This window comes from Podarcis vaucheri (assembly GCF_965113315.1).
Source record: "Podarcis vaucheri genome assembly, chromosome: 17".
In the NCBI taxonomy this organism is placed as follows: Eukaryota; Metazoa; Chordata; class Lepidosauria; order Squamata; family Lacertidae; genus Podarcis; species Podarcis vaucheri.
In genome coordinates this window covers 4,428,465-4,442,288 of record NC_138755.1, presented here as the reverse complement: position 1 = coordinate 4,442,288, position 13,824 = coordinate 4,428,465, and positions in this window count along the sequence as shown.

Below are 13,824 nucleotides of genomic sequence, written 5' to 3'. Positions count from 1 at the left end.
TGGACCAGAGCTCCCATCATCCCTGACTATAGGCTGGGGCTAATGGCAAGTGGAGTTCCATTACAACATCTGGAGGACGACGGGCTTCCCTTTCTCAGCCTAAACCCGACTCAGACTACCAAACAAGCTCAAGCATGCCCATTGATAGACCCAGCTCTATGATGGATTTAGGCCCTTGATTCTTACACAGGAGAACCTCTTGGTGGACTGTAGTGTTATTTGACAAACAGTTGTCCATGTTTATGACTGATGTCAGTTTTAAGGCCACAATCTTTTAACAATTTAAAACATGCCCTGTTGAGTATAAATGATTAAGCCCTGAATGTGACTATTCATAGGAGACAATGACGGAGATTTTCAAATCAATAAGGCTAGAGCACTTGGTTATGAAACAGTTTGGGCTACATCCAAGCACTCCAACTGAACTAGTTTATGGATTAGGTGGAGACACCATTTACCCCATGCTCACTTGTTTTTCATAAACAAACAAACAAACAAAAACAGATTAATTGTGTGTCAATGCAACTGCAAGCCATGGAATCTATGAACGTCCTACACCAGATCAAAGACAGGGTCCTGAAGAATTGCACTTAAAATAAGCAAATACCAGCATGTTCTCACTCACCCTGGGGAAGAAGGTTAGGAAGAATCCTTCTGGATTTTCAGGTAACGGTGGATCTGCAATGTAATCAGAAATGAAGCAACAGGAAAAATCAGCAAGTTCAATAGGAATTAATGCTTATTGCATGCAGATATGTACATGCATTATAGCTATCAAAACATAATGCATAAATATATAAATGTGAAACAAAGCAGTTTATGTGCATTCTAATTATAGATGATGGGATCGGGGGGGGGGGGAATCCAGCAGACAAGTTGGCACTGAGGTAGCAGCCTTGTTTACCTGCTATGTTGCTGACCAGGGAATTCTTAAGCAAGATCTTTGCGTGTTGCTTCCTGCTAGTGCTGGGCATGTCTTCTGGCACATGCTGCTGAACTCTGGGCTTGTCCTATCCATTCCCAGGACCAGCCCTACCATTAGGCAGAGTGATGCAGCCACAAAGGGTTGGAGGACAGATCTGCCCAGCCTGCTGCAAATCAGTCTCTTAAGCTTAAGCCAAGAAAGGGTATTCTGTATAAGACTGAATATCAATATACGTATCAAGACTTTGAGATTAGACCACTGAAGAAGCCTGGAAAACTATCTTGGGAGTGTGCTACCTGCAAGCCCCAGTTAAAGGGCCCCATCGGGGGCAAACAGGTGCAAAACACTAACACCCTGTTGTTTACAACTTCACCGTCTACAACTTTATTAACATCTATCTACAACTCTACTAGCATCTCTCAGTATTGTGAACATCACCAAACTTACCTTTTGTTGGTATCTTCATGAACTTACTTAAAAGACTGAGTTAAGCGGACTTCCGGTGTGAGCGCGGCTCCCGTTGCAGGCGAGGGTTTTTTCCGGTGAGAAAGCCCTAGCTATTTCGGCCGAAAAGGGGGGTTCTTAGGGCGCAGAAACCCCCCAAAAAACCTCTGGAGGGTGTCTAGAGGTCCAGGTTCCCGGCGGTGTCAAAAAGCCGCTCGTCCGGTCGCCAGGTAACCCCTGAAAGGAGGTGAAGAGAGCGTCGGAACGAGCAGCGGACAATCGGGCAGCCATTGCAGCGGCTAATTAGCGAAGCCCCGAGCCGGCAGGGAATAGCGCTCCACTCTCGATACAAAGAAAGCCGGGTTTGCTACTAAGAACTTTGAGAATTGATGATTTAAAATAATAAGAAAGCTCCCGGTTAAAAAAGAGAAGAATCCGAGTTCAGCGGTTCTTCTGACATCACGGAAAAAGACGCAGCGCGGCTTGCAGAGCCAAAAATGAAAGTAAGTTGCCGCTAGCGGTTACTGTTTCTGTTTCCCCCGCGACTTTTTGGACTTGGGCTAACTAAGGTAAAAAGTAACTTTTTGCAAAGAAAGAGGAGAAAGGAAGAAATTAAAAGGGGGAACAGAGAAGCTGTGTGAGTTAGAGAGACCCAGCAGTAACAGCAAACGAGGCTACAGGAGAACAGAGAGGGCTATTGGTTAATACTTCCGTGAAGAAGCTATCAAGCTAAGAAGAAACTCCGGCACCATATTAACTTGAGGATAAGAAGGACCTCCGACTCCATTCCAAGCCATTTTAAATATCTCTAAATAAAAAGGAAAATTACTTGGAGGCCCCCCGGGTTGGTTTTTTTTCCTCAACACTTGCTCTTTTTTTTCTTTCTTCTAATTCTACTAAGGAACTTTTCAGATAGTGTGAACTAAATTTAAAAACTAAACTAAAACGAACAGCTGGAAACAGGCAGTGTGGAAGTCTATCTAAAGACTTTCTCCGCCTAAGTTGGAAGAACCACTCTCCCAGTAATTTAAGTTGGCAGAACTACTCTCCCAGTGGTTTAAGCTAAACATTAATTTGGAAAGTTAGGCGGAGGTAATTTAGGTCTGGTGAAACACCTAGGGGACAATTGTGTTAGAGAGACATTTCCTCCACCACTGAGCTACATTCTGGGGACTATTCAGTATTAATATAAAAAACCTGGACTATAATTGGAAGTTGTGAGCCGATTAATTCCTCAATCTGGACACCACCTCGCGGAATACTCAGATATATAAACTACAGCTCGGCCTGTCTAACGCTTTGGTTGGATTAGCCCGAATAGGGGCAAGAAGATCATTTCGACCAGCCTGAACTGGATTAGCCCAAATAGGGGCAAGAAGAACACGGACAAATAACCACCCCTCCCAAATTGGTAGGGGGAGGGATAACATTTAAGACACTGAGAGGAAAGCTTAAGGAAGCTGTGTTTTGTAATTTGTTCTTTTTCTTGCTTTACCCTTTCCCCCCCCCTTATATAGGTGATATTTCCTGTTTTTGGGTAGTCAGTTTAACAGTGCTCGATAGTACCTAATAGTGACGTAAATACAAAAGTCACACAGTGTATATACTTGATATTGGGATATAGAGGAATATGTCGCACACACAGAAAAAAGGGGCAGAGGGGGGGACCCCAACAGATAGGAGAGCCTCAAAGCAGGAAACAGAATTTAGAACAGAAATATTGAAGATGTTTGCAGAAATAAAACAAAGTGAAAAGAACTTGGAGACAAAGTTAGAACAGGTAGACAACAAAATAGGGAAAATGGACAAAAAGATTGAGGAGACAGTCAGTGAACTGAAGGGACAGATTAAGGAAGTTTCAAGGAGAGTGGATGAGGGATTTAAGAAGACAAAACAGGAAATGAAAGAGATGAAGCGAGAAGAGGAGAAGATGAGAAATGAGATTGCAGATTTAAATAAAATGCAAGAGGAAATAAAGGACTCTATCGCAATGAACGAACTGAAACAAAGAGAAGTTAATTTAAGGTTGAGGCAAGTACCGGAAATTCAAAATGAGAATATAAGAGAAAGATTAATAAAGGAAATAGCACAGTGGATGGAGCTACCTGAAGAAAAATTGGTAAAGACAATACACAATGCATATAGAATTAAAATTAAATCAAGTAGGGTAAAGAAATTCCCAGGTGACTGTCTAATTACCTTTAAGGACAGAGAGATGAGAAATTTGATTCTGCAAAGGAACAGAGAGAAGAGACTTTACATTGATGGGAATTATATAATTATATTTAAAGATATTCCAATAAGGCTGTTGAAACGAAGAGAAGCTTACAAACCACTGGTGCAATTACTTAAGAAAAATAAGATTGACTTTAGATGGGAATTTCCGGAAGGCGTCTAATTTTTTTATAAAGGAGTAAAAAGAAGATTGCTAAGTCCTGAGGAAATAGGAAAATTTACAAGAAGATATAAAGAACTACAACAAGGAGAGGAAGAGAGTAAAGGAGCAGAAGGAGGACTAAGAAGAAGGGAGGAATTTGAACTAGGTGAAGAAGAACAGACTGAAAGAGAGTCGGAAGAAGAGGAAGAAGAAGAAGAAGGAGTAGAGACAGAAAGATTCCAAGTTTAAATTTCTAAATCTAGATAGTGGTAAGGAGAATGACGCTAAAATTATGGAATTGGAACATTAATGGAATGAACGATAAGAAGAAACGGAATGGAATTGAACACATTCTAAAGAAGAAGAATTTGTTTAACTCCTACGACATGTAAAGATAAACGAAAATAACTGCAGAAGATTTATGTAGAACACTTAATCCAAAGCTGAGGTTAATGGAAGTCAAAGTGTGTAAGGGTGTGATTGGAATTTTTTTCTTTGTTGTTTTTTTTTTCCTTTAGATGTATGTGTTTTAGCTTGTTGTTTGTTTCGTGTGTTTTTTTTTATTGTATAAATTTCTTCTTTGTATGTGTAAGTCTATGTGTTTGTAATAAAGTTTAATAATTTTTTAAAAAAATCGAGTCTCATCAACTATTTAAGGATGAAGAAGGAAGAATAATAGCGGCCCAAATTAAATGGCAAGGAGAAGAACTGATAATTATCGGAATTTATGCACCAAATGGGAATAAGACAGAATTTTTTAGACTTTTGGAAGAAAGATTATTTGAATACATAGATAAAAAAATTATAATAATGGGAGATATGAACGGTATGGTATCAACAGAAATGGACAGATTAAGGAAAGCAAAGAACAAAGAAGGGAAGCTACCCAAGACTTTTTTCACGATGATCAAGAACTGTAATCTAATTGACATCTGGAGATTTAGGCATCCTTTAGGAAAACAATTTACGTTTCACTCGGAACCAAATCAGTCAATGTCAAGAATAGACCAAATATGGGTGTCGAGTGAACTTGTACCAAGAATCCAAAAAATTGAAATACAGGCTAAAGTTATTTCAGACCACAACCCGATCAAGATGGAGCTAAAAGGATTTGAAGAGCGAACTTTTAGATGGAGATTGAATGATAACCTATGGGACGACCAAAAATTCGTTGGAAAAATACAGAAAAAATTGGCAGAATACTTTCAGGATAACCTAGATAAAGGGACAAAAACGAGTGTTGTATGGGATGCAAGCAAGGCAGTGATGAGGGGCCTATGTATCCAACAAAATGTATGGAAAAGAAACAATAAAGAAAAAAAGACAAGAGAGATCATGAGACAGATTACGGACAATGAACAAAAACTGATCAAAAAACCCAATAACGAGAGGATAAAGCAGGAAATAAAGGTTCTACAAACCCAATTTGCAACATTAATAAACAAAGAGGTCGAATGGAATATAAAAATGCTAAGACAAAAAAATTTTAAGTTCGCAAATAAATCCGGAAAATGGCTCGCCTGGCAGGTAAAAAGAAGGAAAGAACAAAAATTAATTAATAAAATTGAACTAAATGGAGAAGAAATTACAGACCCGAAAGAAATCAGGAAAGGGTTTGTGGACTACTATAAACAACTATACAGGAATAACGAAAGGAATAATAAAGAAAAAATAGAAAGATATTTGGAAGAAAAGATGTTGAGGAAGATCCCGATAGATCAAAAAGAACAACTAAATGCCCTAATATGCAGAGAAGAGGTAGAAGAAGTCATAAAAGAACTAAAAAGAGGAAAGGCACCGGGCCCAGATGGGTTTACATCAAGTTATTACAAAGAAATGAAAGACACGTTGATAGTCCCGCTGATGGAAGTAATGAATAACATCTTAAAAGAAAGGGATATTCCAGATACATGGAAAGAGGCATTTATTACAATAATCCCAAAACAAGATTCGGACCCAACTCAAATTAAGAACTACAGACCTATTTCTTTACTAAACACGGACTACAAGATCTTCGCCGGTGTTTTAGCTAAAAGAATAAAAAAGATATTATCAAAAATCATACATAAAGACCAAGCTGGTTTTTTGCCGGGAAGACAAATAAGTGATAACACAAGAAACATAGTCAACATCATCGAATTCTTATCCGATAGGTGCGACAACCAGCATGTCTAATTTTTGTAGACGCGGAGAAAGCGTTCGACAATGTGGTCTGGGATTTTATGATGAAAAACCTGGAGGTTATGGAAGTGGGCCATGAATTTTTGAATGGTATAAGGGCAATCTACACAGAACAGAAAGCAAGATTGATAGTCAACAATGTTATCTCTGATGATATCAAAATAGCTAAGGGAACAAGACAGGGGTGCCCGCTTTCGCCACTGCTATTTATAGTGATTCTGGAAACCCTACTAAATGCAATAAGACAAAACAAACAAATTAAAGGGGTGACATTAGGTGCCAATGAGTATAAAGTCAAAGCCTACGCAGATGATGTGGTTCTGACTGTGGAAGAGCCGATAGAAAGTACAAAGGAGATTTTGGACGAGATGGGGGAATTTGGAAATATAGCAGGATTTAAATTGAACAAAGGGAAAACAAAAATGATAGTCAAAAATTTGGATCAGGATAAGATTGAACTATTACAACAAAGAACAGGGATTGAGGTAGTTAAAAAGGTTAAGTACTTGGGAATATGGCTTTCTGAAAAGAACATTGATTTATACCAAAATAACTACACCCTAGTTTGGAATAGAATAAAAAGAGATTTGGAGACCTGGGCCAGAATGAAACTATCATTCTGGGGACGAATATCAATGGTCAAAATGATGGTGCTCCCTAAGTTGTTATTTTTGTTCCAAACTATACCCATAATAAAAGGCACAAAAGATTTCAAATATTGGCAAAAGGTGATTTCAAGATATGTCTGGGAAGGGAAGAAGCCCAGAATCAAATTTAAATTATTGACAGACACAAAAGAAAGAGGTGGCTTCTCCCTACCAGACATGAGACTGTACTATGAAGCAGCATGTCTGTGCTGGTTAAAAGAGTGGGTAAAGCTGGAAAATAAAGAACTTCTAGATTTGGAAGGATTTAACAACAAATTTGGGTGGCACGCGTACCTATGGTGCGATAAAAAGAGGGTCCACAAGGGGTTTGGTAACCATGTTTTCAGAGGTGCATTAATAGAGGTTTGGGACAGATATAAAAACATACTAGAACCAAAAACTCCCCACTGGTTATCTCCGCTAGAGATAATGGGGGTAAAGAAAATTAATATGAGAGGAAAGTGGGGAAAGTACGAAGAAATGGTTACCAATGAAGGAGGAAAGTGGAAAATAAAATCATATGACCAAGTCAAAGTTTTTACATACGATTGGCTGCACTATTTTCAGATCAATGAAATGTTTAAAAAAGAGGTGAAGGAAAGGGGTTATGAGGAAAAAGAAACTAGATACCAAAAAGAGATAATAAATAACGAATACAAAATTCTGTCGAAAATGTATAAAATACTGCTGGAATGGAATACGAAGGATGAAGAAGTGAAATCAGTGATGGTTCAGTGGGCAAGGGACTTCGGATACAATATCCAATTGGAAGACTGGGAAAGGTTATGGAAGGTGAACATAAAATTTACAGCCTGTACCCTATTGAAAGAAAACATGATGAAGATGCTTTACAGGTGGTATATGACACCAGTGAAGCTGGCAAGGATGTATAAGGTAGACAATAAATGTTGGAAATGCAGACAGAAAGAGGAGACCTTTTATCATCAATGGTGGGAATGCAAAAAAATTAAAAGTTTTTGGGAGGAGATTTACAATGAAATGAAAAAGATGCTGAGATACACCTTTGCCAAAAAGCCAGAAACCTTCCTATTGGGTATTGTAGGAAAGGATATTGAAAGAAAGGACCGTAAGCTTTTCCAGTATGCGGTAACGGCTGCTAGAATTGTGTTAGCTCAGAGATGGAAGCAGGAGGAAACCCCAACGGTAGAAGAGTGGAGAGAAAAATTGACAGAATATGTAGAATTGGATAAATTAACAGGGAAAATCAGATACACTAAAGATCAAAAGTTTATTCAAGACTGGGGGAAATTTGTGGGCTATCTGGAAAATAACTGTGATGTAAATACAACGCTAGTGGGTTTTAAAGAGGCACTGTAAAGATTCAATAAGTATTGTCTATTAGAAATAAGGAAGAAAGGGAGAAAAAAATGGCAATATGTAAGAATGGAATGCGTATGAAAGGATAACTACGAATGATTGTCAGTAACGTTGAAGGAAGTCAAAAGTGGATAAGAATGTTGTAATATGGATAAATATGTATAACTGGTTGGAAACCAATAAAATTTTAAAATGCAAAAAAAAAGAAAAAGAAAAAAAGACTGAGTTAAGCATTTGAAAAATCTATTGAAACCAGACATTATAAGTTCATTTTAGGCTGGGTAGTTCGCAAGTCTTTGTGGCTTTGTTTAATGTTATTTTTCTCAGAAGGTTGATAAAGTATGTATAATTATTGCTCAGTGTATATTAATCGCCAACGTGTTGCATGAGTCGCACTACTACCCAGCCTGCTGCCCTCAGCTGCACTGGAGGGAGGATTCTGTTAGTTGCCAGTCCCATCAGCTTCGGTACATGGAATGGTGTGGGTTACTATCTCAGAATGAAACGGGAGGGTGGGGAGTCAGTCCTGACCATCCTGAGCATTAGAGGGAGCTCATGAAGCCCCACGGTCATGAGTGGTTCTATGAGCAGGACTAGGGTGGCTGCTTATGTGCTACTAAAAATGCATCACCAACGAGAAGACGACAAACTAAGTCCTTGATCTGCATAATATTCACATCTGCTACTATATATGTAGGGTGCCTGGGTTGCCATACGTCCTCTTTTTCCAGGATGCACCTTCTTTTTCAGGGGGAAATGTGAGACAAATTGCATTCATTTGCTCTGAATGGCCTTCATAGTGTCCTTTTTTGCTCTTCAAAATATGGCAACCCTAAGAGTGGCCATGTATCCTATTTTGCAGAGGATGTACTCTATTCTGGAGGGCGGTTGACAGAGGACAGTCCTCTCTTTGAAGGTGTCCTCTCTTCTGAGGGCTGCCCAAGCCAAGTCAGCTGTAAATATAAGGAGCCAGAAGGGGCCTTGGAGCTGCCCATCAGCAACTGTGGCACCTGGTCAGCAGCGTGAGCAGGTGCACAAGCCCCCTGCTGTCTTCCTCACTATGGCAGGATGTGCTGTGTTTCTATCTAAGTTATAGTAGCTATGTCTAAGTTTGGACTTAACTATAAATTACAATATGCCCATTTTGTGCAAATTGGTGCCTTCTTTTCTTTTAGTGCATAACACACCACACTAACATATAGATGTGCATTTCAAAATAATTTCTGAAATCTAAATCCCATGAAGGGGATGACTCTAATGAGGTGACCTGTATACCTGCTTAGGCTGCTATCCAGGTAGTGTTGACAGGCAGCTTCAGGGTCCCCCTTTGCTCCCCCTTCCTAGGGTTCCTTACCATTAATCTGGACTTCACCCAGACAGACCTTTGAGGGGAGGTCGCTTTCAAACAAAGGACTGTCCTCTCTAATGTAAGACACACAACCACCCTAAGCAGAACTCAAAAGAAAGAAAACTGGTGGTGGGGGTGGTCTAGGGCATGGTGGGGAACCTCAGCTTGGGGCCCAAATGTGGCCCTCCAAGCTTCTCTGGCTCTCAGAACATTCCTGAGCCACACGTCCCACCAGCCCTACTTAGCGCCAGCTATTTTTGCCCAGCTGGGAAGTGCCATTTAATTCTGGTAATGCTCTCATGGTCTGGATGGAGGGGTGTACATAGAAACTGGCCGACTGTACAACAATAATATTTACATTTGCTGCCCCACCCATTTTTGCCCCGGCCCCTGCCCACCTCTGGCATGGAAGTTTGCTCCAAACGGAATACAACTTGTGGGCTGATACAGATTCCCTGCCTTTGGCTTAGTCACAGCGGTTCTCAAACTGTGGGTACCCAGATGTTGTTGGACTACAACTTGAGTGGTGGTTAGGCATTGGTATTGTTCTGTAGATGGAAGAGGGGAGGTAGTCCAATAAAGAATTCCTGGGGGGGGGACCCTGTCCGAAGCCTAGGGAGGTGAGGGCCTAAGGCACACCCCCTATTGGTGATGTTGTTGGACTACAACTTGAGTGGTGGTTAGGCATTGGTATTGTTCTGTAGATGGAAGAGGGGAGGTAGTCCAATAAAGAATTCCTGGGGGGGGGACCCTGTCCGAAGCCTAGGGAGGTGAGGGCCTAAGGCACACCCCCTATTGGTGACCCTGGGAGAGTTCCTAGTTGATGTGCATTCGCAGGACTCACCCAATGGTGGGTAACCCTTCCTGGACTTCAAGCAAGCAGGCTGAAGTCAGATATAGTCGGTTAGGACCAATGCCTAAGCCAATACCGCTCATCACCTGTAACCAATAAAGTTGTGGCCTTATTTAGCCCATTAGCCTTAATAATTGCATCATGTGTCATTATTTCCACTGCGGGGAGCGGAAACTCACCACGCAACTCCCATCATCCCTGAGCTCTGGCCTTGCTAGCTAGGGGTGATGGGAGTTGTAGTTCAACAACATCTGGGGACCCACAGGTTGAGAAAGGCTGGCTTAGAACAAATTTTGAAGCTGAGCTTTTAGGCGGGGGGCATTAAGAAACCATAGTGAAGCACTTTGCACTTCACACAAAGGGAGGAAAGAGGAAGCACACAGCGCCACACTCACATAGCTTCTGCGGCAGGAGGTCTGCATAAAGAGCACCCAGTCCTCCCTGAGAGAAGGGCTCAAGAAGCGTCTGTTGCTGGGACTCTACTTCCCACCCAGGCAGGCGGGGCACTACTAAGAGTGCAAGGGCAGCTGTCCTGTTGCATGTGTCTGGGCTGTGATCCTGTAAAGAAAAAGTCCTCATGAGTGTCTGGCCAGCAGCGGTCTGAGTGCAGTGCTTAGCCTTTGCTGATAAAATAGAGCTTACAGTATGTGGGGGCAAGTGTTTTCTCTGTATGGGAGACGCCGCTCTTCACTGCTGTGAGTGGCAGACAATGTTACAGCGAGAGTCGCAATCATCACATATTGCAAGGAGGGGGAGGCAGTTGTGCTTCGCAGGATGACTCCCACTTCCCTTACTTCCTTGGGTAGAGTGCTCTGCCCTTGTGCATTTGTGTCTAGAGCAGGGACAGGTAAGGAATGCACTTCAGTTTGCCTTTAAAGGCAAACCCATGTAATTCACATATTCTAAAACAAGATGCAAACCTAAACACAGCCACCTGTCAAAATTCATCCTTCTCTGAATTTTGCAATGCAGTTCTCCAGCCAAGTAATATGTAATAAAAATGCATATATTGAGGTTAAGTGTGCATAAAAACACATTATATTAGTGAATTCAAAAAAGCATTATATGAGGGGAAACTGCTTTGTTGAAAAGTGTATATTAGTTGAAATTGTGACAAAAATGAATATTTTAAGAGAAATGTTTGTTAAAACGCTGATGAATTTTCATGTAAACTGATGTGGAAATGTGGAGAACTTAATTTAAGCCTGGGAAAATGAGAATCCGAGAGAAGCCAAGATTGATATATTCACCTACCCCTAGTCTAGAATCCCCAGGTAAGTTACCTGTTTGGGTTCTAGGAAGGGACATGTTAGCATGTACCCAAAGTGTTCTGGAAGGAGATTAGCTACCCTGTGTATTAGGCTCCCTCTGTTCTGCAAAGTGCCTTTGTTCCATAGTTTCCATTGCCAGAGTTCTCCCTTGTGTGCTCTAAGTGTGCACAACATCCAGCCAGAGAGAGAGAACCATGTTTCACACCATATAATCCAAGTTATGGCACTTACACATAGATGCTGGTGTGCTGTGATTGGCTAAGCCTTCAGGGATAGGGAAGCAGTGGCCCTCCAGGTGTTGCTGGAATACATCTTCCACCCTCCTTACCAGCTGGGGCTGATAAGATTTGCCATCCCTACTGTACTTTTATGACATAGGCAGGGAGTCCAGGAGGGATGAGTTCAGTGGGAGGGAAATGCTTTGCACTGGTTCTGTTATCATTATAAAATTGTGCTATTGATAGAGGTAGTCTGGGGGAGCATAGGAGCTGAATAAAGTGCTGCTTCTTCGTGTTGCCCATGTCTCTGCTTCACCTTGGCTGTTCCTCTAGTGGTGTGTTCAGCTGGTGTATCTGAGCAGATGTGCTCGTGAATCTCTCTTGTTTGCCTATGCCAGCTTCTGCTGTATCCTATACAGCACATATTTAGTATAGGACTGTGCCCGACAGATTTCTGATTTACAGTGATGTAAGCACAGTGATAAATAAACTGCATACTAGTAACATAAAAATAAATAAATAATTTATTACATTGATTTGGGTCTCATGTAGATTTAAGATAAATGTATAGATTGGAACATCAGCACTTGTCTATGTTCAGCCTCTTGTGAACTTTCTGCTGTTGGGAGTCTTTCTCTGAAACTTCAGAAGGAAGCATAAAAAAGAGAGAAACCTGAACAAAATCCCTTCCAAACTTCAATCAGCAATGACTGAACTATCAGATTAGCATACGATTAAATGTCTACCAAATGCATTTTATTAATACTCTCTTTAGACAAGGTGTAATGAGAACAGCAGTCACTTCCATTACATTAAGCATTTGGCACGTGAAGAAGGAACTAATAAGTTCAGCGTAGTTAACAGATGCTTGCTTGCTGATTCCAGTGCAACCTCATGATTTATTGCAAAATGTGTAAACATACAATATTTAGCTGCAGTCAGCTTTCAGAGAGATGTGGCATTGCAACTCTGAAGAATCCAACTCCCTGAAGCTATGTATCTCCAAGATTTATAGAAAACAATGTAGTCAGGTCCTTTGCATGCTGACTCAGAAGGCATTCCCACAGAGTTCAGTGGAGCTTTCCTCTAAGTAAGGGTGCATAGGTTTGCAGGTGGCAAAGGAGGCGCTCTTGAACGCAGCAGTGTTTACTTAGGAACAAGGGGAGTTGCCTTATACTGAGTCAGACCACCGGCTCATCTACCTCTGTACTGTCTAGATTGAATGCCAACTGGCAGTGGCTCTACAGGCTTTCAGACAGATGTCTCTACCTGGAGATTTCATCCAAATATTGTCTTCCAACAGCAAACTGCAGTACTTCTCTTAGGTGGTTTACAGTATCAGACTGCACATTGTTTTGCACTTGCAATGTGAACCTTGAACTTCAAGTCCCATTGAACTTAATGGCATATTCTTTTGAGTAAACATACTGTACAAGGCACCATGTTGCCAGATTGTGAATCTGTTTAGGGACATTGACATGGGAGTCTTGATAGCTAAACACTGGGGGTGAGTTGAGATGGTTTGTGGCTGGTGCCAGAGCCAGCTACTACCAGCAGGTTTCAGACTGCAATCCCATGATTAGGGATGATGGAAGCTGAAGTCAGACAGCATACACTGAATCCCAGACAGGCAGTTCTTTATGGCTGTGTTTGTACAGAGATTCAGTTGTGAAGCAAGCACTTTTCTATGCTCACTCAAATTTGGGACATCCAAGTAGAAAATGAGTTCTCTGAAAACAGCTTCACCCATTACCTCCTGCTCCTCATTATGCCTACTAGAACTCCCCCCTCACCAGAGCAAGGCTGGCCAGCGATGGTATTAGGCAGAGTGAGGTGGGTGCCTCAGAAGGCAGGTTCTTGGGAGTGGGGCCAGGGAGAAGTGTGGAGAGATGCAGTCCCTGAGCTAGCGCATTGCCCTCAGGTGTGGCAGAAGACATTGCCCCATTGACACGGCTGAAGGAAGATCTGATTGCCAGTCAGACCACCTTCAGTGTTCCAAGTTAAACGAAAAGGACAGTCACTACTTACTTCTTCTCTGTGTTTTTGTTTTAAATGCAAATTGCATTATTTCCCCAACTTGCTCATCAAGAAGTCAACCTGCTCCTGTCTGCCTAGCTAATGAACACAAAAAAATCACCAGGCTGAGTTGACCAGTACTCGGGCACTTTTCCAACGTGATGTACTAAATTTCATGTAAACAATGTCCTTTAAAAAAATAAAAA